The 26014-nt window shown below is 41.0% G+C and overlaps 1 protein-coding gene across 1 annotated transcript in view; it reads left to right on the top strand.

Moving 5' to 3' along the window:
* SYNDIG1 (synapse differentiation inducing 1) overlaps nt 1-26014 on the top strand; it is a 925443-nt gene that overhangs the window by 861057 nt on the left and 38372 nt on the right. The window lies entirely within an intron of this gene.

The raw sequence follows: 26014 nt of genomic DNA, 5'->3' as shown, positions 1-26014 counted from the left end.
TTCCCTTGGCTCCATTGTTGTAATTACAGGATGGCCCCATGGGACTGTTGTTGGTGCTGTATTTTGTCGTGCCCCAGCTTCAGTCTGTGCTGGCCATGCCCCCCTGCCGTGCCCCTTTACCCATGCCACTTCACATATATGCTGAGGTACATGCATTGTGTAGTAGGTATTCCCCCCCCGTTGCAGTTATCATTAGTGCATTATTATTCCCCATGCAACTTACCCTGCATGTGCGTTGTGTCGTGGTAGTCTGCACTGTCCTGTCCTTGAATCCCTGTGACGATCTCCTCAGGGATGACGGCTGCGACCATCTCCTCCATGTGGTTCAGGGCCTCCTGGTGTGCTGGACTCCCCCCTCCAGTCTGCAGTGCTGCCTTCCTGTTCCGGGCCATTTTTTCTTTTGTCCTACGTTTGCAGTCATGCCAGCGTTTCTTACACTCGTGACTGTTCTGCGTTCTTCAGCCACACTGTTGATCTTGTCCACAATTTTTTGCCATATGGCCTCTCTCCTACTGATTGGCAATTTAGAGGTGATGAACAATTGGTGCTGGTGTTCCGTCACCTCTTTAACCAGGATTTCCTGCTCCTCTGCACTAAAGCGACACTTTCTTTTTTTTCTATAAATGTCCTGGTTCCTGTATGGATCATCCTGACTGGTTCCTGGTCTGCTGTCATCTTCCTGGGGTCTGTTGTGGCATCTGGGATCCATTTTGGCTCTCCTCTGCTGAAAGGGCAGTGTTCGCGGGTGATTTTGATGCTATTGCGTAAAAAAAAAACGGCGCTTTCCGGGTTGCGCTGTCGTAAATAGACCCACAGCGATTTGCGTCGCGTTAATGTTGGTTTCCTTTATGACTTGACGCCGCTGTGTGCGTCACGAAATAATGACCCCCACCTGTTGGTTGCGCCGCCGTGCGTCAAAGTATAAATTTGACGCCCGCACGGCGCATCGAAATGGCGTTAGCCGGCGCTAAAATGTTTGACGCAAAGCTGCGCCGGCGCAGCTTTGCGTCAAAAAGTATAAATATGGCCCTCGGTACGTAGCTGCGGATGCCGCACTGCTAACATTCTCTACAAAGCAGAATTGGCATGAACGACCTTTTCAGGCATCATGATATCAAAGTTTTTTTAACGTGTCTCACATTTCGCCTTTGAGGAGATCTGCATTTGCTACTAGGGTCTAGGCAAAAGACAAGTGGTTTAAAGTATGGAAAGTAAGCAGGGCTCTTGCACCCACACCTTTCTGTGGCCCTGACCCTTTCTGTATGAATGGAGTCCAGGGTAGCACGAGCAGTGGTACTAAAGATCAAGAAAAGGGTAGAAATTTCTGTCTTCCACTCACTGCCATTATTAGCGTCCATGGGCAATGTACACAACAAAAAACAATTGATTATGAACTAATAGTGTATTTACATTGTTTTATCATTTAATGAACCATGTGTATCCAACCCGCATGATCCATGAGTTGTAGCTTACAGAAGTATATTCAGTGTAAAAAAGAGCTGGCAGGTAATTTCACTTGCTAGAGTCACAATTTATTAGATGCATAATTTGTTAATCAAAATGTGTGTTTCACATTTTTTTCAGTGCAAGCTACCGTCCAGATTTGTCATGTGAAATACAGCTCAATAGGTGTTATCAAAGTACAGAACACACATTTCATTCACAGGTGGAGAAGAAGCATGAATTTCTGAATTGGTGGCTCGCTGTATCCCTTCAGAGAAGTAGAAACTCGCAGTATTTTGTATTTTGGCGAAACTGCAATTGGCCTCCCCATACACAAAGCACTCCAGTCCTCATCATACTTTGCAGTTAGCTGGAGAAAGGAGACATTTTTCTACAATGATAACAAAAGAAAGCATTGCAAGGCTGTCAGAAATGGGGTCTTTGGTTGACAGTCAGGTTACCCCCTGTTCAAGCAAGGACCCTCACTCTAGTCAGGGTAAAAGAGAATCACCCTCAGTAGGCTGAACTTCAGAGTGCTAGGTGTAAAGTATTTGTACCAACACACACAGTAACTTAATGAAAACACTACAAAATGACACAACACCAGTTTAGAAAAATAGGAAATATTTATCTAAACAAAACAAGACCAAAACGACAAAAAATCAACCATACACAAGTCATCAATAAAAATGCAAAGAATCTTTAAGTAGTTTTAAACACACACTAGCGCTGCTAGAGTGAAAATGTACCTGGTGCGTGTCAAAAATAACCCCGAACGGGTGGGTGTGTGTAAAAAATAACTCCGCATGGCGGTACGTGACTCGAAAATCCAGCCGCACGATGATCCGAATATCCCGCAGCACAGGTTGTGATCTCCCAGCCTCCGTCAGCGATGCTGCACGTCGTTTCTCCTGCTCCGTGCGTTGATTCTTAGGTTGCATTTCCTTTTCCCCGCACGGCGCTCTGTGCGTGGAATTTCTTGTCTTTAGACTGCCAGCTTCTCCTTTCAGGGTCCCAGGAACTGGATGGGCACCACAGGGCAGAGTAGGAGTCTCTCCAGAGACTACAGGTGCTGGCAGAGAGAAGTCTTTGCTGTCCCTGAGACTTCAAACAACAGGAGGCAAGCTCTAGATCAAGCCCTTGGAGATTTCTTCTCAAGATGGAAGGCACACAAAGTCCAGTCTTTGCCCTCTTACTCTGGCAGAAGCAGCAACTGCAGGATAGCTCCACAAAGCACAGTCACAGGCGGGCAGCTCTTCTTCTTCAGCTATTCAGCTCTTCTCCAGGCAGAGGTTCCTCTTGGTTCCAGAAGTGTTTCTAAAGTCTGTGGTTTTGGGTGACCTTCTTACACCCAATTTCTCCTTTGAAGGCCTACTTCAAAGTAAAGTCTCTTTTGAATGTGAAATCCTGCCTTGCCCAGGCCAGGCCCCAGACACTCACCAGGGGGTTGGAGACTGCATTGTGTGAGGGCAGGCACAGCCCTTTCAGGTGTGAGTGACCACTCCTCCCCTCCCTCCTAGCACAGATGGCCCATCAGGATATGCAGGCTACACCCCAGCTCCCTTTGTGTCAGTGTCTAGTGTGAGGTGCAACCAGCCCAACTGTCAAACTGACCCAGAGAGGGAATCCACAAACAGGCAGAGTCACAGAAATGGTGTAGGCAAGAAAATGCCCACTTTCTAAAAGTGGAATTTTCAAACACATAATCTTAAAATCAACTTTACTAAAAGATGTATTTTTAAATTGTGAGCTCAGAGACCCCAAACTCCACATGTCTATCCGCTCCTAAAGGGAATCTACACTTTAATCAGACTTAAAGGTAGCCCCTATGTTAACCTATGAGAGGGACAGGCCTTGCAACAGTGAAAAACGACTTTAGCAATATTTCACTGTCAGGACATATAAACCACATTACTATATGTCCTACCTTAACCATACACTGCACCCTGCCCTTGAGGCTACCTAGGGCCTACCTGAGGGGTGTCTGATATGTAAGAAAAGGGAAGGTTTAGGCCTGGCAAGTGTGTACACTTGCCAAGTCTAATTTACAGTTAAAACTGCACACATAGACACTGCAGTGGCAGGTCTGAGACATGATTACAGAGCTACTTATGTGGGTGGCACAACCAGTGCTGCAGGCCCACTAATAGCATTTGATTTACAGGCCCTGGCACCTCTAGTGCACTTTACTAAGGACTTACTAGTAAATCAAATATGCCAATCATGAATAAACCAATTACATACAATTTTACACAGAGAGCATATGCACTTTAGCACTGGTTAGCAGTGGTAAAGTGCTCAGAGTTCACAAGCCAACAGCAACAGGTAAGAAAAAATAGGAGGCAAAAAGATTGGGGATGACCCTGCATAAGCAAAACAGTCCAACACGACTGACCTTTAAAATTAAGTGAGACAAAATACGAGATTACAAAAACAATCTTTTTGATTAAATGTTGTATTTTTGTATGCTTCTTCTTTGGGAGAGCTCTGGTCGGTCAGATATTTTTGGGGAGTGGGACAAATATACTTTCAGGGTCGCTGTAGTAATTTCCCACTGGCCTCCCATAAAGGCTGTCTGCTATTGAGCCCTATCATAGCTTACACTTCAGCAATAAGCAGGCCAGTGTTGTCCTGTGAGCATATATATTTTTTTTTAATGTTAACCTCTATCTGCAAATCATTTGCAGAAATGAGGGACCCTCACAAGCCCGGAGCTTGGGAAAAACATCCTCCGATTATGGCGGTCGTTATTGAGCTTCTGCTACAATTGTTCTGAAATATTTGTTAGGCTTATGTTTCAGTACACAACATAGAAAACCATGTAAAAACGATCTGCTGGTTTCAACTTGAATGGCTGTCTTAATCTAGTTAGATTTGTTCGATTTAAAAAAACATTCTCAAGTGATATTCATTAGCTTGCCCAGCTAGAATTGATTTAATCATCACTTCTGTGCCAGGCATAATGGGGCATGTATACAAGCCTCTACCGCCACCTTGCGCTGCCCTAATATCATTTTTTTTGTGCTAAGGTGGTGTTAAGGAGGTATTCCCCCACAACATATTTACAAAGTGGAGCAATGCATGCATTGTGCACTTTGTAACCCCTTGCTCCACATTCTGCCTGCACCAGGCATAATGTATGCAAGGGGGGCGTTCCCCCCAAAGGGTGGCCCGAAAAAATGATGCAGTGAAATTTACAAGATTTCACTGTGCCATTTTTTCCGTCATTTTTAATACCTGCCTTAGACAATCGTTAATGTGATGCTCCTGTATTGGCCTATGGGCCTCCCTGTGCTTTTCTGCACTAGTGCCAAAATGTTTGTCGCTAATGCAACAAAGCGTGACAACAGCGCCAAAAATGTTGACGCTGTTGTAGTTACGACTGCCATTATAGTAAATATGGTGCAACAATGGTTCCTTTAGGGGGACACACTGGAATGCATGAAAAGTCGCGGATCAGGACCGATGCGCCACTTTCTTGTAAATATGCTCTGACTCAAGGAGGCCTGAAAAAATAGCACATCATTTTTCCCATCAGGTTTAACACCCGCTCAGAGCACTTGATAAAATGATGCACCCATTTTAATCAATGAGCCTCCCTGTGCTTTGCTGCACTAGTATCTACATTTTGGACGCTAGTGCAGCAAAGTGGCACAATAGCATCAAAAATGTTCAAGCTATTGTCCGAACGATTGCCATGGTGCACCGTATTGTAAATATGGCGCAACCATGGTGTCATTAGGTGGAGCAGGGGAGACACAAGAAAAGTGGTGCATTGGGACCGATGCACTACTTTCTTACAAATATGCCACAATGTATCTACCATGCAGGCCATTCCTGAGATCCTCAGTCCCAAAAATTGCGTCTAAGCTTTCAGGATCGGTTTCCTTAGATTTCTGGCTATCAATGAGTTATTTCCAGTATTTGATGGCTTGAGGTCTAGCCAAAGTCATACAGCCTAATTCCTAAATGTCTTTGCATGCCTAAATTCAGTGCAGCAGTGCATACACTTAATTTGAATGGGCAAAATCCCATTCTTAAATTTAGAGATTTCGTCATTGCAAAACTATAGTCTCAAAAGCTGGATTTCTGTATTAGGTACAGCTGCCAGGCTGGAGGATTGTCAATATTCACAAATTTATTAGTATGGATGGGTTTGTGGCCATTCCTGGAAGGGCTCACGTATGGAAGGTGGTCAATACCCACCAACCTCAACGTTTGTGGGTTTCCATTATTTACAGGCAGTTTTCCTTTCACAAAGCCACACAAGTTTGCTGTCAGCAGCTAAAGCTAGTGTATTTTCCTCATGGTAATAGGGAGACATCACCTCTCAATGTCGTCTCTTTTTTTGGAGAAAGGGTCTCTTAACGTTGATGAATAAAAAAAGTTGTATATGTTCCCACAGATTTGTGTCTCGTTTCTACATGCAGAAATGTACCCAGGGGCATTAGTTTTCATTTGGAAATACATAGGATTTTGAGCCTTTTTGGAAGTCTATGACATTCAATGATTTGTAGACTTACACCAGCTCTACTTGGTGAATACAGTGAAAGAAATTTGCCTCAAACATCGGAGTAAGCCTACGAGAGTAAGTTAAACACTTCTTTGTGATTCTGGCCATTGTCGCTGTTGGGCTAGCCCTCTTGAGTGCTGTTGAGGTTGGACATTCATATTTTGCAACCAATTGAATTGGGCTTAGATAAAGCTTCCTTTTTCTTAACAATGCTGACTCAAAACATTAGGGTTTTAACTGCACTTTCATCTGCTTTGTGAATGGCATTCAGCTTTTTAAAGCTAAACCTTTTTGCTGGACATTTATTACCTTCTAACTGTTGTTTAATAAAGATACATTAAATTAGTTTGTTACCCCCATAATGTGACTCTCTGGGCGAGTTCGCTAGTTGCCCGCCTAAAGATTATGTCATCACGTTCTCCAGATTAATGAGTGACATGTTATGTCAGGCCCCTTAGATATAGAAATTAGCCTTTTCTTTGCTGTATGATGATAGAATAAATCAACTCGGTGCAAAGCGAGACAGTTGCAGTAATTGTGTAGTCAAAGCAGTTTATGAATGGGAAATGCATACTAGATTCACAAAACAACATAAAATGTTTTTTAAATTCCCTAATGAATCACAGGGAATCATTATTCATTGTAACTTCTAATAATCTCCATAACTGATGTCTATCTACTGGCATATCACTTACCCACAAACCAAACATGAAATTTTGGTCATCTACTATGGAGCAGGTGGCATTCATCCGCATAGTGTAGTTTACACACAAATACTGCACATACAGCACTCTTAACAACAAAACCAGCAAAATATCAAGTTTTATTTTAAAAAAAAGCACGTAACTATGCAAGCAATAAACAACAGTGGTTTATCTGGGTCAGAAAAACATCACATACGTCAGATATGTAAAACAGTGAAATTTAGAGGCCAGTATTAGCCTTTAAAATTAGAATTTAAAAAACACAAAGATTCAGAATTGTGCTACGTTTTTCATTAAAATTTGTATCAGAGAAATGGCTAATTTACCATTGGGCTTTGGGTTAAGGAAATATTTTAGTATGGAGGTAGTCCTACAAGTCCCTCAATTAGTTTGAAGAAGGTAATTTTCCTGTTTGAATTAGACAGCGGAAGATTCAGATATACATAACATATTAGCAGTAAAGTTTTCAGTATCCTGCTCAAAGAGCAAAGGGCCCATCTAGTCTTAGAACAAGCTTAACTGCCAGAGGAAAGAAGACTAAAACAAGTTTAGACCATACAATGATGGTTTCTGCGTCACAATCCCGAGGACCACTGCTTTCTAGGGTATTTGAGAAAAGGGATGAGTGATATGGAATAGAGTTAAAATGACCCTTAAATTGTTATCAAACTTAGACTCCACAAGCACTCATCATAGATTATGAACTGGCTAGACTCACAGTAGTGAAGGCAATCGATGTGAGCACATGATTAATAACAGACAAAGAGTACAGAATATTGAATAAAAAAAGCTACCTTGTGTGCCTTCAATGATCTAGCCATAGGGAGCACAGAGGGTTATACAAATTATTCTGGCGTAGCAAAGTTGATGGGCTTCTGGAGTCTTTGTCTCACCTCCAGTGAGTAAAAAATGAGCATAGAAGAGAAAAGGCAATTAAAATGCAGACATTTACATACCCTGGTGCATGTCAGAAATCCAAAAGGACCATCAACTTTGTATGGTAAAATATGTGTAAGGAAATGTTCTTTTATTTCTTAAGGCCCATTCAGTAATGGTAACGGAATTTGTTTTCACATTGTAAAAAAAATTAAATCGCAGATATAGAAGAATTGCCTTGTCAACCAACTAAGTAGAAAATGGACCAGAGCTGGCTCCTCTATTAGGTGGAGGAACGTCACCCTCCACCCCCGCCAGCAGCACCAACTGCAAACCTTTTACCAAAAAATGATAATAAACTGTGTTTATTATAGATTTTTTGATAAAAGAGTTGAGGCCACAGGGATGACGAGCAGTACTGCACATGTATGTTTGGCCGTTTGTCTTGCGCCGGCCAAACATACATGCAGAGTAGGGCCTCTCCAACCCAGCAACACTGTTGTCGGGCTGGAGAGAGCCTGCACAGGCTGCACAGGCTCCCAGTCTGTCTGGGGCCACCATGGCTGGGCGAACCCAGCCAATCCTGACGCTGCTTTGGGAAGCGTCAGGATTGGCTGCAGAGCAGGCTGGGAGCCTGTGTCTGCAGCCTGGAAATTCGAGGGGCAGAGGAGGTGGTAAGTGTTTTTTTAAAGTTTTTTTTATTTCATTTTTATTTATCTCCCACACACACCACCCCTCCCCTTCTGGTTGCTGCAAGCCACGACTGAAAAAGACTAGACATAATGTGAAATTGAATCGCCATTAGAGCTAGAAATTAAGGCTTCCCTCATCCTTTCATTCTGCCTTGTATTGAAAGATGGTGCCCTAAAATTATCTTTGCACTTCAACCTGCAGATTGTAACCTATTCCATGATCAACAGGCAGTACCAATGGTGGTGAATTGTGAGGTGGGTTGTGGAGGTGGTGGTTGCAGTGGGTAAGCATTTCATGCACGGACTAGGGCTTCTTTCTTATACTTTATATTTCAGAAGGAACCCCAGAGATTGGGTAGACTCTAATAAGTGTGAAGTGATTCCATTATTTGCTATAATGAAAACATACCAATACCAGACATCTTTTCCTTTCTTTACGTTTCTCTGCCTTTATTAATATTAAGAACCCTACTTTTCGACTCAATTACATTTAAGGAAAGTCCTAGCTGTCCAGACATCATTCCCAGAAAAACAACTCTTTTGATGGAAGATGCTGTCATCCGATAACGTTCTAAAAAAATGATTTGGGTGTCATCATCACACTGATAAATGGTGACCAACCAGTTGGCCATTTGATCTCCAGAAATCAATGGTGACAAGATAGACTCCAGAGAAAACACATGCCATGGGGTGGGGGAGTGTCATGATAATCTTCATGCAATGTGTGCATGCAGAAATGGAAGTCTGAAAACCAATCCAGAACATTCCTCATCCCCATTCAGAAGCAAAGACTGGACAAAGTTCCCTACGGCTCAACATGTCCAAAGAGCAATTTTGAATGAATCTCAGCATCTCTCTAGAAAGGACTGTGTGTGTTTGCATTACACCCCAGAGTTTGTATGGGCATTGGCGAAGGCAATTGTTGAGGACAAACATGCCAATAATGATCCCTTTCGGAAGGTCTGCACTTGCGCTGCAGAGAGGCAGCTATGCCTTGAGCTGTCTTCAGGACATTGTAGGCATGTGCATATCAATGCCACCACAAAAGGTCCCAAGACAGTACCAAATTGACTAAAAAGGCCTTTCTTTATAGTGGAAAGATGATGACCACCAACAAAATATCACTTCTACATGCATGTGTTTGGATGTTTGAATACACGCCAGACCCATTGGCTTTGTCAGTGCTTGATTTCTTGAGATCTTTATCTTAGATACATACCCACAGACATTTAAAGGGGTCTGAGTATGTGCATCTGGAGAAGCTTGATTTAATTAAAACATGGGACCTTCTATAAATAGTAATATATTAATATATTTTTTTCCTTGTCTGCTCACCAACTATTCTCAAAAAATACACAAATAAAAACTTTCAGATAGTTCAAAGCTAAGATACTGTTTACTTTGACACCAGAGACTGAGCAAGGGATTGCACGTAACAACTTCTGTCAAAGTTAATTAACTTACGGCTGCAGAGGGGATATATCTTTCCTTCATCAGAGGAACGTTCAGCATTTCAGTGAGTTAAATCAAACACGGATGCCAGAAAAACTCCTAGCTATATAAATGTTCCCTGTGGCAAATATAATTCAGATTTTTAAATTCTAAGAAATAATAAAGAACCTTTTTTTTTTAAATGCAGTATTGTAAAATGGCGTTCTACTCTCTGGGTGTTTGCCATCTCCATAACTCTTTAGTGCAGTTAAAATGCAATGTTTGCCAGTAGGTCCAAGAGTAGGTAACAGATTCTGGTTAGGTTTTGCTAACACAGTGCAAAAGAACTGATGTATTTAACCATATAGCCAAGCACAGACACCTGAGATACAGTTCAGCAGAGTCAACCCTTGCTTAGGTAAATGTAAAGGTCACACAGAGAAACCTCTGGATTACAGAAATCATTGCTCAACTTCTAGAAACAGGTAGTGAGGGAGCCAAATAATATATTGGGAACCAGTTCCACCTAGTCTTTATTCAACCTCATACTCCTGTCCTACATCAGCTTGCACTTCCAGCTCTTTTTCTCATTCTTGCAGCGTCGTTTTCACTCCTGTTTTCAATTTCTAACTATTTCCCTTTTTTCCTCTTCATCGTTCTTTTAAGCTTTTCTGAGTTCCTCTCTTTGGCTCTGAGTCTAAGTCTGATGATAGGAAAAAAAATGATCTTTAAAAATCGATGTTGGTGCCCACCACCCGAAATTACATTTGATAACCCATGTGGCCCATTTTCTAGTTTCTCTAGCGCCATCTGACCTGTTTAGGAATTCTGAGAATCAAGGAGAATCAAATCAACACTTTCAAATCAATGCACAGTGCAACCCATGTGGTCACACATTAACTCTCAGAAGTGGAAATTCAAATTCAAAGCTTTATTGCAAATTCAAGGACAGACATATAATTGAGTCTCAGGAACATGTTATAAAAGCATAGAAGGAGAAGTAAAGTGTTGAATCAGGTTAAATTGTACAAGCAGAAAGAATACAAGTATTTCTGTTGCAGCAATACAAAAGATGAGGAACACTAATTGGTGGTCATAATCCGAATTGTGATCCTCTTGTCTAACAATTTGGAAGTTAATCAAATCTATGTATCCTAACAAAACTGTGGGAAAAATGTAAGCATTCTGGGATAGTGCAGTAAGATAGTAATCATTAATGTGAAAACAGAAAACTCTGAAGAAGGTCTGCAAGAGAGATGTGTGTAGAATTCCTATTTGTGATTTCCTAAGCACATGTCAATGGTAACCATGTGCAAATTAAAAAAATGCACCCAAAATGCATTTTTTAAAGCGCCATGTAGCACGCACATGCCCCTGAGACATTGTGCTCTTTACATGTGCATCACTTTTTTTGGGGTGGATTAAGTGTGTCATAGGCCCACAGACACCCTTCGTTTTGCATTTCTTAATTTGCGATTTCCTGTTAGGAAATCACACATTTGGAAATACATTTGGAAAAACCATTTGTACCTACGGGCCTTTAGGCCAATAGGAATGAATGATGAAGCAATTCCTAAATAGTGATTTTCTGATAGTGATTAATACTCTCTAGGAATCACTATTATGAAATCTCTATTTTTGTACATTCCATTTTGCATTTGCTAAATAGTGATTTCTTAGGATGCAACATTTAGGAAATACAAAAACTGAATTTTGTACATATGGCCCCATGTGTGAAGGGAATCCACTCTAGTCAAAGGGTAGAAAGGGTCTGCCTCACCTAACTAACTGAACATCACTTTACACCTTGTAGAATCTTCGAGAATCCATGTCATCATCACCAGTAGTTTTCTATCTTCTGTACGCAGTGTGGAATTTTTAACTCCCATTAGACTTTGATACCAGAAATCAAACATCAGGACAGTGGTGGCTAGTGACATTTGAAAGTAGTGGGGTGTAAAAGTCTGGTTATTAATTTTATGTAGCGAGTGAAACAAGCAAGCTCAATGGTCAAACGTGGGGTTGAGGGTGGGTCTTCCTCCCAAGAAAATAATAAAAAAAGATTGACAAATGGTGTATTTGAAAGGAAATACATTTACTGAGAAAGCAAGGTCTATAAAGCAGTGGGAATGTGTAGTCTTGAAATATAAAACACATTAAAAACTGCCCCATATCTTACTGCATTAATATGTTCACCCTTCACTTTAATGTGTAAATTGTACGCTGCAACAACTTCAAACCCTTTAGGGTGTGTGTTTAACCAATGTCTTACACTGCATGTAGCATCACCTTTGGAAGAAAATGCTCTAATCAGGCATCAGGAAGCACCCACAGCCGCTGGCTGCAATCAGTCATTCAGAAATATGTGCAAACAGGTCTTTAAGTGTGATTAAAAAGTGGGGGCTCTCTAAAAGGGAACAGGTAAAACACATTTCTGTGGTTCTCTAAGTGTTCCACCTGGCCTGTATTTTGGTTTCTCTCTGAGATGTTATTGCATTCAGATATATAACACAACTGGCATACACTAAAACCTCTCAGTACTGTTGGCTTTGTCAATGGTTGTTAGCTGTTTAAGATAAAAGAGTAACAACAATGATTAGATATAAATAATTAACATTAGAAATATTTCAATTCTGAAATTGTGAGACTGTGAATTAAATGATATTGAGGCCTGTGAAAGGAGTAGGGTCTTCAGTTATGTGTGCTTTACATTAGATATGTTTGCCCTTTTTCTTTTCACGTCTCATCCATCTGCAAATTTTCAACCTCCTCTCTCCTCTTCAGCACCCTCTTTTCACTCTCCTCTGAATGCACTTCCTAGCAGCTCCCTCTTTTTACCATCCCAAACATAATCTGTGCTCATTCACATTTGAGCACTTTATTTCCTTTTGCTTTTGCCTTCTAAATATTTTGACCTCTATGACCCCCCTTCACACACGTTTACACTGAATTTCAATTCTAACTGGAATACATGACCATTGTTCTGTGTGCTCTGCAGAGACGCCAACCCACTGACAGGCACTTTGCTTTACCTTCAGCCTCAGAACCAGTGCTCTCAATCAAAGCTCCTCATAAACACCTGGCAGGAATCAAAGTGTGCACTATGCAAGAGTAATAAAATGCACAAAAAAAATACAGAAACAGCATGAGGAAACAGCTAACTCACTTGGCGAATGCAACGTTAAGTAATATTTATGAAATAAGAGAGAAACAAAATCACTTTTTAAATTAATTGTTTACATATGAATCCATGTTTTGGGCATTAATATTAAGGGCATGACGATAGGGCAAGTTTTAAAGCCATTTAGCAGATAAGTGCCTTTAATGTAAGCACATATTTCTCCGTTTGTCCTGGACTCCAATATTTGGATCAATTTAGCAAAGGAACAAGAACCATGCTCAATTTTTGGATCAATTTTGTGAGGGAACAAATACAGCAGCTCCACTTCTAAAGGTGCCAGTGATTTGCAGCCAGGGCCTGGGGTGTTACAGTGAGGGAGGTTAGTGTAACAAGGTGTCCTAGTACAATAAAATAACACAAGACTAGCATTATAACACCTACCATTACCACAGACAAGGCTTGCATCCACTCCTACTGCGTCACAAATGGGTAAAGGGTGGGAATCTATACTTTCGATAGACAGATGGCTGCCTGCCCACAGGAATGAAGACTCCAACGCCCAAAATCATGATGCTAAAAGTGTCACTGGTCTATAGTGGATCCAGCTCCTGTACACAGATACTTGGGTGAGGATACGGATAGGGGATGGGTCTGTCTTTTCAAGAAAAATAGATACCTTCCAAGGACTAAAACAAGGCTGTGTCCTGACACCCTATCTTTTTAACTTGTTCCTAGCAGACCTTTCACACGTACTAAAAGTAGCAAACTCACACGCACCAAGACTAGGCCAGATGACTATATTGAATCTGCTTTATGCAAACAATGTTGTTCTTGTAAGCCAAACACAGATTGGACTACAGAGATTAGTGGGAAGGTCATCAAATTATTTGAAGGAAAATGGTCTTACAGTAAATTTAGAAAAGTCCAAGGTAATGGAATGTGGCCGGAGGATAAATAAAAAGCATGGACGGTTCATGAATGGAGAACAGGTTGAGCTAGTGCAATCCTATCGCTGTCTAGGAGTATGGTTTGACGAACGGGAAGGCTTTACCCAACATAGGGAGGACTTAAAAAGGAAAGGTTTAACACTGCAGGTAGACCTTTCAATTCTAAAAAGAACCTTGAATTTTACCATTATTAAAGGTGATATCAGCCAAATGGGCACCTAGCTTAACGTATGGCAGTGATGCACTGCGCAGGCGCGATGCAGCATGTCTAAACACAAGTATAGAAAGAACATATAATCAGGTATTTGGCTTATCACTAAATGCATCGCCAGCACAAATACGCTTGGAGTTCAGGCTAATAAACCAGACAATAGCTAGGAAAGGGGTCTACACAAAAACCTGGTACATAATAAAAACAAACAAGAGGAATGACCTGTGCTAGGTTTTGTGGCAAGAACTTCAAAGAAATAGTGAGCATCCTGCTGCGCTGTACTTGGACGTAGCAATAAAGGATTTAGGGTTGCATGAAAGTTGGGAGAGTGACCTATCTGTAGCATGTTTTAAAAAAGTATTTAATTGCAAAATGAAGAGGTTATCTTTATTGAAAGATAAATAAATATTATCAAAAAGATCTCATGCATGGGGCGGTGTTAAATGACTATAAGCTCCTTCGACATCAGCGCTATTTTGTAGTAGGCTGGTCCCCTGTTCTAAAAATAGAATTTCTGCATTTTTCGATTAGGGAAGTTGCCAGGTGATAACAAAAATTACATAAGGGGAGGGTGAGCTCAAACAAGAGTTGTAGGTTATGCAATAATGGGATGAGGAATTTGATACACCTCTTATGTCTGTGCCCATCCTTAGTGCAAGAAAGAAAATGCTTGCTAAAATCGCTTTTTAATCATTTTGGTATTAGGACATGCAGTCAAGCAGTAATAGAATGCCTAAAACCAGGTGACCCAATCCTGAACTTTCGTATGGGGAAATTTTTAAAGAGGGCCGAGACGAAAGTTCTAGAAAATGAGTGAACAGAATTATGCAGTCAGAAGGGGGACAATACCACACTGTGAAATATGAATGAATCGGTGCATGGGTACCAAAAAAAAGACTCAGGTCATGGGTAAAATCTGCCTTTTAAACTATATTTTCTTTTAAGAGTTTGTAATATTCATGCTTATATATGGTAAGACTGTGATTTTCTATTAGTAACATATGGCACATTTTTGTAATGTTTTTTATTAACTGTACAATAAATAGTTATTCATTCTATGGTGGATACTGCCACAGACTACAATGGAAATGAAGGACTTTAGAACATTCAGCCCTTGCGTCTTGCATCATTGTGTAAAACGTTGAGAAACTGCCTGGCTTCCGCCCCTGGTTTAAAGCGAGGTGCGGCAGGCAGCTTGGGACAGACAACCCAGACTTAAAATGCATTGATTTGTTTAGAGTTACGATTTTTATGATCACATCTCTGAACCAATCAATATATTTATTTTTTTGTTGCTGTAATGCATAGGAATTTCAGAGGGGCGCAGCCCCTGAGCCCTAAGGAAGAAAACGCCCCTGCATCAGGATAACCTTGGGTATCTCAACCATTTATTAGCACTCACTGTCCTTGCCAACATATCTTCCGGCACTCCTTTATCTCAAATACACATCATGCCTTTCATTAACTGTAGGCTTGTGCAGACACATGCAAATAAATAATAATTCAACATGAGCAAAATGCCATGTAGAAGGTTTAAACAGAGAAAAGCATTTCAGGCCTTCGTGAATAGTACAAAACTATTCAATACACAATCAAAATGCATAAGTATACGTGCATTTCTCCTAATAAGTATGTTAAATGGTGAATAACAGTGATTATACAACTTTACACTATAATACCCTACTCCAAATACATTCAATATAAATGCATACATGTACTATATTTTAATCGATTATGTAATTATTAAAACATGCATATAACATTTCTGCATTTCTGCTTGTGAATGCACCTTGATTAATATGAATTCAATGCACCACTTAAGGCACACAATACATATATTGCTGGTTACATTTAATGTCACTTCTACAACATGCAATAGCACAGACAAAGTTATGCGTTCTCACATTCAAACATTAAGCATTGCAGTAGATTGTTTTGTGATCATTAGCTCTCCATTTTCATTGTGTTTATATTCATCCAACCTTTTACATCTTATTTTAGCTAAAGGCAGTGGTAGTTTTTCATTCTTTGCTTAATCAAATGATGGCAGAATTGGCAAATGTATGCACTGAACTATATGTCAAGAGGTTATGACCAAGGGAGAAGGTGTAACCCTTGCCAAGTTTATTAATGGTAAAAAGAGTGGGGGAGAAGAGGGTGAGGGAGGAAGAGTGGCTCAGATCACCCTGGAAGATTGGAAGACGTGTTTCATGGCCACTGCAAATCGGTGTTAAACACTTCATGAATGCATAATTCAGATTTCAGTCACATCCCATTCAAGATTTCAAGTTGCGATCAATAACTCATGACTTATAAAGATGCTTACATTTAAAAGTACAGCTTATGTGAATTTGGGGTAAAGACTAATGTTTATTAAGAATTGCAATACATAACACATCTTGAAAAGTATTTTAGCACCTATAGTCATGAGAAGATGCAATTTTAATATTCAAGTAAAATCCATCTTAGAAAACTGGCATTCATTTTACAAGTATTAAGGTACAATAAAACATACATTTTACAAGTATCAAATTACAATAGAAAAAAGAGGATACCTCATTCTTTATGATCCGTATTTCATGGTATCCATCTCTTACAGAAATCGTCCTTAGCTCAATGGACTCTCATCTTCCACACAAATCCACAGTGCTTTGATTAAAAAGTTTGATTAGTTACATACTACAAATTATTTGAATAGACAGCAGTTTATCTTACTACTAAGGTTGATATTTTTCCCAACCTCCTTTATTAGGAAACAAGCATCAGAAATATGTTGTATCATTAGATAAATACATAACTTCTGCTATTGTTCCAGTACTATATACACCTAATAGGAGGTTAGCAAATTTTTTCTTAGAGTCTGCATATGGCAGGCACAGAAAAAGAAAGTTTGGTAAGTCTCTTGTGGCAACATTTAACCTGAATTGCTTAGTGGAAGTATAGATTTTCCTTTTGCTGCATTCACTCTGAGACACAAGGGACAAAACAACTGAACTAAATCCCACATAGAAAATTTGCACCTTGCAGTGGTAGTTGATGAGGTGCAGAACCTCATGAAAGGAAGATAGACTACCCTTTTGCCACACTTTTACTCAACATAATCATAGATCTGTAATTGTGAACTGCAACTCATTTTATAACTGAGGGCCTGATTTAGATCTTGGTGGTCCGCTGCCACTTTTTTGACAGAAAACCTGTCCACCTGCCTGGCGGTCTGCATGTCCGATTTAGATGTTTGCGATCCCATAGATGAAAGACTGCCTGAGTCCCTCCGGCTATGCCAAATATTCCAATCCACATCAATGGTGCCTTTGGAAATAGTGGCTCGTGGTGAGACTCCAGTCACCCCTTCCACTGTGCAGATTTGGAGGTGCCTTACCGCCAAGCAGCTGTGGTGGTTCGACCTCCACACCTGAGTTTGTGGATTGTTGGGGGGGAGGTAGAGGTAAAATCATACCTTTTTTCTCTCTTCCACTTGCATTTTTGACTGACCACGACTGGACAATGCCTTCTATAGTTGCTGCCACTGGATCACGGAGGACACACGCCTCACCCCCTACCCCCCCTGCCGCCATACTCAGAGGTAGAGAGCCCACATTACATGTGTCCGTTGTGTGTTCAGTGCACATGATCTCAGGACCACTGCAGTCATATACATGTCACAATAATTTTAAAAAATATACTGTGACATGCATATGTCAGAGAAACAATAGTGTAACCTTACTCTGTGTAGAGTTAGACTTTTGGTCTATGTTTAGACCAAAAGTCTAACTTTACTATGAGTAAAGTTAGACATTAGGTCTAAACTTAGACTTTTGGTCTAAGTTTACCTTTGTGAATGGGGCCCGTAGATTTCTGCCAATGGCTAGGTGGAGATCAAGGCACAGATGTATTCACCAATACCCAGTGGAAATCTCCACCTAGTAGTAACGAGTCTATACTCCCTCAAATAGGAGATGAGCTTCTACAACTGCAATTAGAACCATAAAGATGCTACTAATAACTTTATATTTTGAGTTCTTCTATACACCCATTGAGGGAGTTTTCTGCCCTGGGGTCGGAGATTTCTGCTGGCAGAGAAGAGAATTCCAAATAGAAGGGAATAAACTATAATCTCTTTTTTATTATTTTTCATTGCGTCAACAGACATCAACAACATACAGTTGTATCACCTGTATATTAAAATTGGTAGGTGCATCACAGATCCAACATTGCAATGGCACCCAGTGAGTCCTCTATTTAGTTCAATGAGTAGATATTCGACACAACAAATTATATCATTTAATTGGGCAACAATATCAACTCATCTTCAGAGCTACAATTATAAAACACATTTTTCAATGCTGCTATGATGTATTTACCACTGTGAACTGCCTAGGTTTTAGGTATGATTTGTAGAATGTGGTCAAAGGTATGAGGAGATATCCTGCGGAGTGTGTCCTCGGTGACAAGGTGAGCACGAAATGCCACCCTGATGTCTTTCAGTTTAAAAGACTCCGGCTGCAATTCAGCATGTATGTCAAGTTGCTTGTTGCAGTAAGCCAGATGCTTAGCAGCTTGCCATTTTGATATTGGCAATGACAGTGCTACCAGTTTCCTATAGGACTTTGGAGACATAGCCTAATACAGCTAGCTTAATACCTGCTGCAAGCTTTACTCCTGTCATTTCTGAAATTATATTTATAAATTCCACATAATATTGGTGTGCTTGTGACCATTCCCACCCCAAGTGCAACAATCCTGTTTTAGCCTCTTCACATCTTACGCAGCACAGGTTTGATTGTAAACCCTTTTTCCCAGCCCCAGCAGTATGTAGTAAAGGATTTGTAAATATCTGAAGTGTATTGTACAGAATCTGCTGCTGGAAGACAATAAAGCCATCTTAGAGCAACAGTACTCTCATTCTTTATTAGTTAAAGAGAAACCTAGATTGCTACTCCATCTTGCCTTGGAACTCAGGGAATATATAGTAGCCCCATGCTGAGTGGAGATACATTTGTTCACCACCAAGTTTTGTGTCGATTTGGCCAGAAGCTAAACTTCCACTGGTTTCTTCTTTGGGATGCCTGGTATATTTTCCTTATTGTGGCCTTAAGCCTGTAATATATGAAAATGTCAAGGGGAGTAGACACTGCATGTTTCATTATCATGTTTATTTTAATAATATACCATTGTGATCCATCACCCCACTTTTCTATATTCACTTTCTTTAATTTAATAATATTTTTCCCTGAGTGGTCAGAATTAAACACCGGTGACCTGATAGAGGTATAGATGATGACTAATGAAGTGATAGCTTTTTTATCTTTTAATTTTTGGCACACTAGAGATAGACGTTTGAAGTTGATGATTTCAGACCTAGTTTTACGTGGTGGCTGCAGGATAGGTTGGTGATTGCATTTTCAGACTCCACTGCTCTATGTGGTCTGAGGGATTGTGGGATGTACCAATAGTAGGCAAGTTGAGCCCACATGTAATATAATTCAATGTCGGGTGCAGTGAACCTACAATTAATGTATGATAGAAACATACACTCCAGAAAGGTCCAGCACTCTCTTCATAAAAGCTCTATTTTTTAAGGGGTTTGAGGTACCAACGAGGTGTCGACCCCTTACATTGACCTCAGTATAGGTATATCAATCTACAACAAAATATTGGTACGGCCAAATTTCAGATTAATAGTCCATGTCTTCACACCAAAGTCATATTTGAATAAGCACGTTTAGCCAAGTAAGTGAATCCAATGAAGATTTGTTATGAAGTACATAGATGAGAAAAAACGCTGACACGTGTTACGACTCCTAAAGGTATGTAAACCTGGGTTTGCTCAAGGCTGTAAAAATACAAAGAAGAATTAAAGGGAATCATTCTTCTGTTTACAAGACAAAAAATGAAAGTTATGGAATGTCACCCAAGTGCAAAAAAGCTAAAGTGCAAAAGAAAAAAACCTAAAATGTGGAGCGAGCGATCATCTCCAAAGATAGTGTATTTCAGTTTGTCTTTCAGATGAAACCCAATACAGAGATATGGTGAATTTAATTTAAAAATGAGTGCTAGCACGTGACTAGAGCAAGAAAATACATTAGTCCCAAGGAAAGGAGAAGGAAGATTTGTAACCAAGACTAACCACAGGTGTTGGGCTAGAAAACAAGTGATGAATTCATGGAAGATCCATTCCATGTTAGTAGTAAATTTAAACTTGAGATCAGGAAGAAATGACTAAGGCCCTCATTCCAACATTGACGGGCGGCGGAGGCCGCCCGTCAATGTTGCGCGTCAGGAATACCGCTCCGCGGTCCAGAGACCGCGGAGGGTATTCCAAGTTTTCCCCTGGGCTGGCGGGCGGCCGCCGAAAGGCCGCCCGCCAGCCCAGGGGAAAACGACCTTCCCACCATGAAGCCGGCTCGTAATCGAGCCGGCGGAGTGGGAAGGTGCGACGGGTGCTACTGCACCCGTCGCGTATTTTACTGTCTGCTATGCAGACAGTGAAATACAAGCGGGCCCTCTTACGGGGGCCCCTGCAGTGCCCATGCCATTGGCATGGGCACTGCAGGGGCCCCCAGGGGCCCCGCGACACCCCCTACCGCCATCCTGTTCCTGGCGGGCGAACCGCCAGGAACAGGATGGCGGTAGGGGGTGTCAGAATCCCCAAGTCGGCGCAGCATGCTGCGCCGCCTTGGAGGATTCATTTGGGCAGCGGGAAACTGGCGGGAGCCCGCCAGTTGTCCCGGTCCGACCGCGGCGTTACCGCTGCGGTCGGAATGCCCAAGGGAGCACCGCCGGCCTGTCGGCGGTGCTCCCGCCCCCGTTGGCCCTGGCGGTTCTGTACCGCCAGGGTCATAATGAGGCCCTAAGTGACTGTGCAAAAAGAAGTGACCTAATTAAATGGTATGAGTGAAAAGTGATTAATCATTGATCCACCCATGCTAGTTGCAGCGGGATGATACAATAAATATTCAATAAAGGTAAGTCCTTGTTAAAGGTTCATTGTCAGATTATGTTGATCAAGAATCATATCTGCACCAATAGAAAATATACAGAAATCACCTTCTTTTTTATGTCTCCATGTTATCATTCATGCATTATGCAGATCTTATATAGGTAAGTACGAGTTCAACATAACTCCTGACAACAGGAAATCTGGGAATAAAGATTGCCCAAGACCCCATTGTAATAAAGTATACCTTCAATATATAACATGAGTCCTGAGAGGAAAGGGGGACCAAGTATTTTATGTATATGTTTTTGTGTCCATAAAATAGCTTGATGCTTTTTTCATAATGAGACCCAAAGAAAGTATATGAGTCATAAATTGTGAAATAAGATACTGTTGGGAAAATGATTAGCACTCAGAAGCTGGTGTTATTAATAGGAGTATGGTCAAATGTTATGCCACTATGTAAAATGTTCTTAATATTGTGTTGTCTTATCTGGTTGGCAATGTGGCATATTGGGTGTCAATTATAGGGAGAGACAATGCAATAACCATTATTTAAAATGTCTATCATCTGTTTTCTAACTCCTAAAATAGAATGTTATTCTGTAAAAGTATGCGCTTCTTGTGTTTAGCCATTAATTGAAATTGCTGCCGGTTGGTGAGAAGAGGGATACGATAACCGATGCTGCAGATTTAATTGTCACAAGGCCAAAAGACAGATAAGTTAGCGATTTGTTATTAAATAATGTGTATTATCGGAGGATATTTATAAATGTCATTCACCAAAAGATCTTGAAGGTGGAAAATAAGAAACCGCGTTATGGAATGTCAGGGGATAAATCTCCTGGTCTCAGACTAAGAAACCTTGGGTCGGGCATTCTAGTTCAGCGCCATATTTATTAGGGATGGTGAATTGGTCCTACTTTAGTTTTTACTAGCTAATGTTATGACATAGAAACCGAGGGTGGCCATCTTGAAAGAGGAGCAAAGTATTAAAATAAGACAAGAAGTTTGAAATTTGGCATCTCATAGGCAAGGATCTAAGTGCTTTTTATAGTTTAGTAATTGTTAAGGAAGCATAGCCATGACGTTATTTTATTTTAAAAGGGGTAGTGAAAAATAGAAAAGCTATACTAGCACGTCAGGGGATATTCGAGGTAAAGAGCCTTGTCCTACTTCTAAATTAGTCACAAGGCTAGCTCATCAGGCTGTAGATGGCAGCCATTATTAAAGTTATTGTATACAGGTAAGAGGCTTATGTCATGAGTCATGACTTATAAGAAGGCAATCTAACTCCTTACAGCTTTGTGAAGAATATTAGGCAACATGAAATTAATGTGGAGTCTGTATGCTGTGTATATATTAAAACATTATAGTGATGCATATTAATGCAAACTAAAAGATCTACAAGCTAGGTATTCATTATAATATAAATCTCACAGAGTGTAAGAAAAGGTATATTATATTATAAGGTATCAGTGTACATGAGATTCAAGAGAGGCTCATGCTATGCATTTGTCATTTTTAGGTGTACATAAGTTTTCAGGCAAGACATATTTTTGTAAAATCTTAGTCCATCAATCTGCATGTGAGGGGGGCATTTGTTATGGTATTACATGTGAGGGGGGCATTTATTATGTTATTTATCAATTTAATTTGGTTCTATATGCATGTGTTCGGAGAGAATGTGGTAGCCCATTGGGGCTACCCCAGAGGTTCTCCGGGCTGATAATACCGTCTCTCTTAAGTATGTTAATTGTTGAAATTATTTGTGATGTTAAAAGATATGTTTTTATTTATAGCAACCATATAATTAAAATACTTAATCTATAGTGTTACATAGAGGTAGTCGAGGCATACAAAGGTATACACATCAGTTGACGGTTACAGTTACAATAATGACATTCTGCATCTTTGTTTAAACCATGTTGAACAGTGTCAAAAATAATAATAAGGAACTTTCATGTTGTTGTAATTTTAGTTCCAGGTCCCTTCCTCGAGGGTGATGCTTTAATTTCAGAGAACCACAGAAGGAAAAGGTCCTAGAATATGAATGACATGATTTGAAATGTTCACCCAATGGGAGGTGCAGGTCATCTTTATTACGAAAATGTTCTTGTATCCTTTGTTTTAGGTGTCTAGTCGTGCTCCAAATATATTGTTTGTCACAAGGGCAGGAGATGAGATATACTACAGTAGTGCTTTCACAATTGGTGAAATCACGTATTGCAAATTCTTGACTATTGATGTTTATTTGTTTTGATTTTGACAATCCGAGTTTACAGATTGAGCAATTAGCACAAGTGCAGAAGCCAAAGACTGATTGAAGAAAATGTTGCAATGTTTTTTTTATCATGAAGGGATGAAGGACAAAGTTTATCCCTAAGATTGGGTGCTCTTTTGAAGCACATTTGAATAAATGGTGAAATGTCTCGTGAAATAGATGGGTTCTCTGTAAGTAAGGACCAATGTTTTTATAACAATTTGAGGACATGTTGGTGACCATTGCTGAATTTAGTAATGAAGTGGATAGATGTTTTGGCTTCCTGAATCTTAATGTTATATAAGATGTTCTTATGATCTATATTAGCAAGGTGATCTTTTATTTGGTTTAGCCTTGGTTGATGATATCCTCTCTTAGCTAGCTGTTGTTTGATCTCTAGTGCCTGTTGTTCATATTCCTCATTCATGCTGCAGTTTTGTCTGGCCAGTCTATATTCCCCTGAGGGTATGTTGATTATTGTGTTTTAAAAAAAAACATTTTTATTGTCCTCATTCACTTGTCCAGCCTCTCGATGGGGGAGATCAGTTCAAATAACAAACAATCTCCCCCTAGAGACTCTTGTCCAGGACAGCCCGTATCTCTGATTAGCAGAGCCTCACCAGCCCGCCTTCAAAGCCTCATTCTTACGATTCCAACCATCTTTTCAGTGGGTCCCAAAATTTGTGCTTTTTATTTGGTTCTTTATCCCTTACATCCAAAGTTAAATTATATATTAGTGAATCCTTCCACTCTATCGCCGTCGGGGGAGAAGCACTTATCCATTTCTTACATATCTCCCGCCTTGCTAACAGCATCATATAGAAAAGTAGTTTAGCATTATCTTTTGTTTCATTCCTGGAGTCCAATTGACAACCAAAAATAACCAAGGAAGGGCTTACCTGGTACTCTAGGGGTATAATTCTGTTCACTATCTCACCAACCTCTTTCCAGAACAAACTGAGCTGGGGACATTCCCAAAACATGTGGATGTCGCTTGCTCGATCCGTGCTGCACTTTTTACAACTAACCGGGGTGCCTTCCATCAGTTTAGACAGTTTCCCTAGGGGCCAGAAGGCCCTGTGAATGGAGAACAAATGATTTCGTCTTAAACAGGCAGGTTTGACTGTAGCATACAATAAAGTAATAGATACTTGCCATAAATCTCTTATCAGTACTCCAGGCAAGCATCCTCCCCAGATTTCTTCAGGCAAGTGAAATTCTCCATTCACCGTTTCAATCAATGTCCAATACCATTTTGCTACTTCTTTCTTTCCCACAGGGTCTTAAAATAATAGTTCCTCCAATTCATTGGAACCGCCCACCTTTTCCTTGACACTCTTCAGCCAACTCCATATTTGTAAGTATTTAAATTTGGAAAGAAGTCCATCTACCTTTATATTAAGATCCTCATAGGGGAGTAGATCCCCGTCAATACAAAACTGTCCCCATTGCACCAGCCCAGCCTCCTTCAAAGGTATAGCCAAGATGTCTCTTGTCCATTCCGGTGAGCCCGGAGCATCCCAAAGAGGCGCATATTTACTATAAAACGGTAGCTTGGTAGCCCTCCTTAGGTCATACCAGACATTAGCAGAGTCTTGCAATACTTTAAACCTCACCTTTTAAAATATTTTGGATTCCCAAATTTATAAAGGAACCCTAACTGTGTATCGTAATTGGATTCCATCATAACTTTAAGGACCTGCCCCAACTCTGAAGTCTTTGACACATTCAATGCCCCCCTCATGTTCTTAATGAAGACCGCCCAGGCATATTATTGAAGGTCTGGCAGAGCTAACCCTCCCTTCTCCGTCTCAAATTCATCCATGCAATTCGCGCACCTTTGGAGGCCCAAATAAAACTACTAATTCTACCTTGTAATTTACTCAAACATTCTTTCTTATATTTCAATGGGACCGCATTGAAAATAAATAATAACTTTGGTAATATCGTCATCTTTACTAGATTAACCCTCCCATAAATAGTAAGAGGTACACTAACCCAACTCTTCATTAATTTGCTGACATCTGACATAACTCTCATAAAATTAACCTCTGCTATTTTGTCTATGGCGGTCATTACCGCCGCCCGCCAGGCGGGAACCGCCAATCGGCCGCCATGCGGCCAAAAGACCGCTGCCGGCATTCCAACATTCCCGCTGGGCCGGCGGGCGCTAACCAAGTTAGCGCCCGCCGGCCCAGCAGGAATGAGGCCGCAACACAGAAGCCGGCTCCAAATGGAGCCGGCGGTGTTGCGGCCGTGCGACGGGTGCAGTTGCACCCGTCGCGCTTTTCACTGTCTGCTAGGCAGACAGTGAAAAGCTGGCCGGGGCGCTGTTAGGGGACCCCTGCACTGCCCATGCCAGTGGCATGGGCAGTGCAGGGTCCCCAGGACACCCCTTACCGCCAGCCTCTTCCTGGCGGTGAAAACCACCAGAAACAGGCTGGCGGTAAGGGGGTCAGAACCCCCAGGGCAGCGCTGCTTGCAGCGCTGCCCTGGTGGATTTGCCCAGCCGGGGCAAAAACGGCGGGAAACCGCCGGCCCCGGTTTTCCGACCGCGGCTTTACCGCCGCGGTCAGAATGGGCTTTGAAGCACCGCCAGCCTGTTGGCGGTGCTTCCGTCATTCTGCGCCGCCAGGGTCAGAATGACCCCCTATATCTTGTGTGATCACGATACCCAGATATTTTAATTGCTTCTTAATTAAACACTCTCCTCTTGCATATTCCAGGTCATAATTTCAGTCTTTTCCTTATTAACCGCATATCCAGCAATTTCCCCAAACTCCCTTGTCAGGTCTTCCAAAACCGGTAGGGTTTGCGGCAGATTTGCTCTATACACCATCAGGTCATCTGCATACAAAGCTATTTTCCTACTCCAA

The sequence above is a fragment of the Pleurodeles waltl genome, chromosome 5 (assembly GCF_031143425.1).
Source record: "Pleurodeles waltl isolate 20211129_DDA chromosome 5, aPleWal1.hap1.20221129, whole genome shotgun sequence".
NCBI classification, from domain to species: domain Eukaryota; kingdom Metazoa; phylum Chordata; class Amphibia; order Caudata; family Salamandridae; genus Pleurodeles; species Pleurodeles waltl.
Note: the sequence above shows the minus strand (reverse complement) of the source record. Positions and strands in the feature narration are given on the sequence as shown.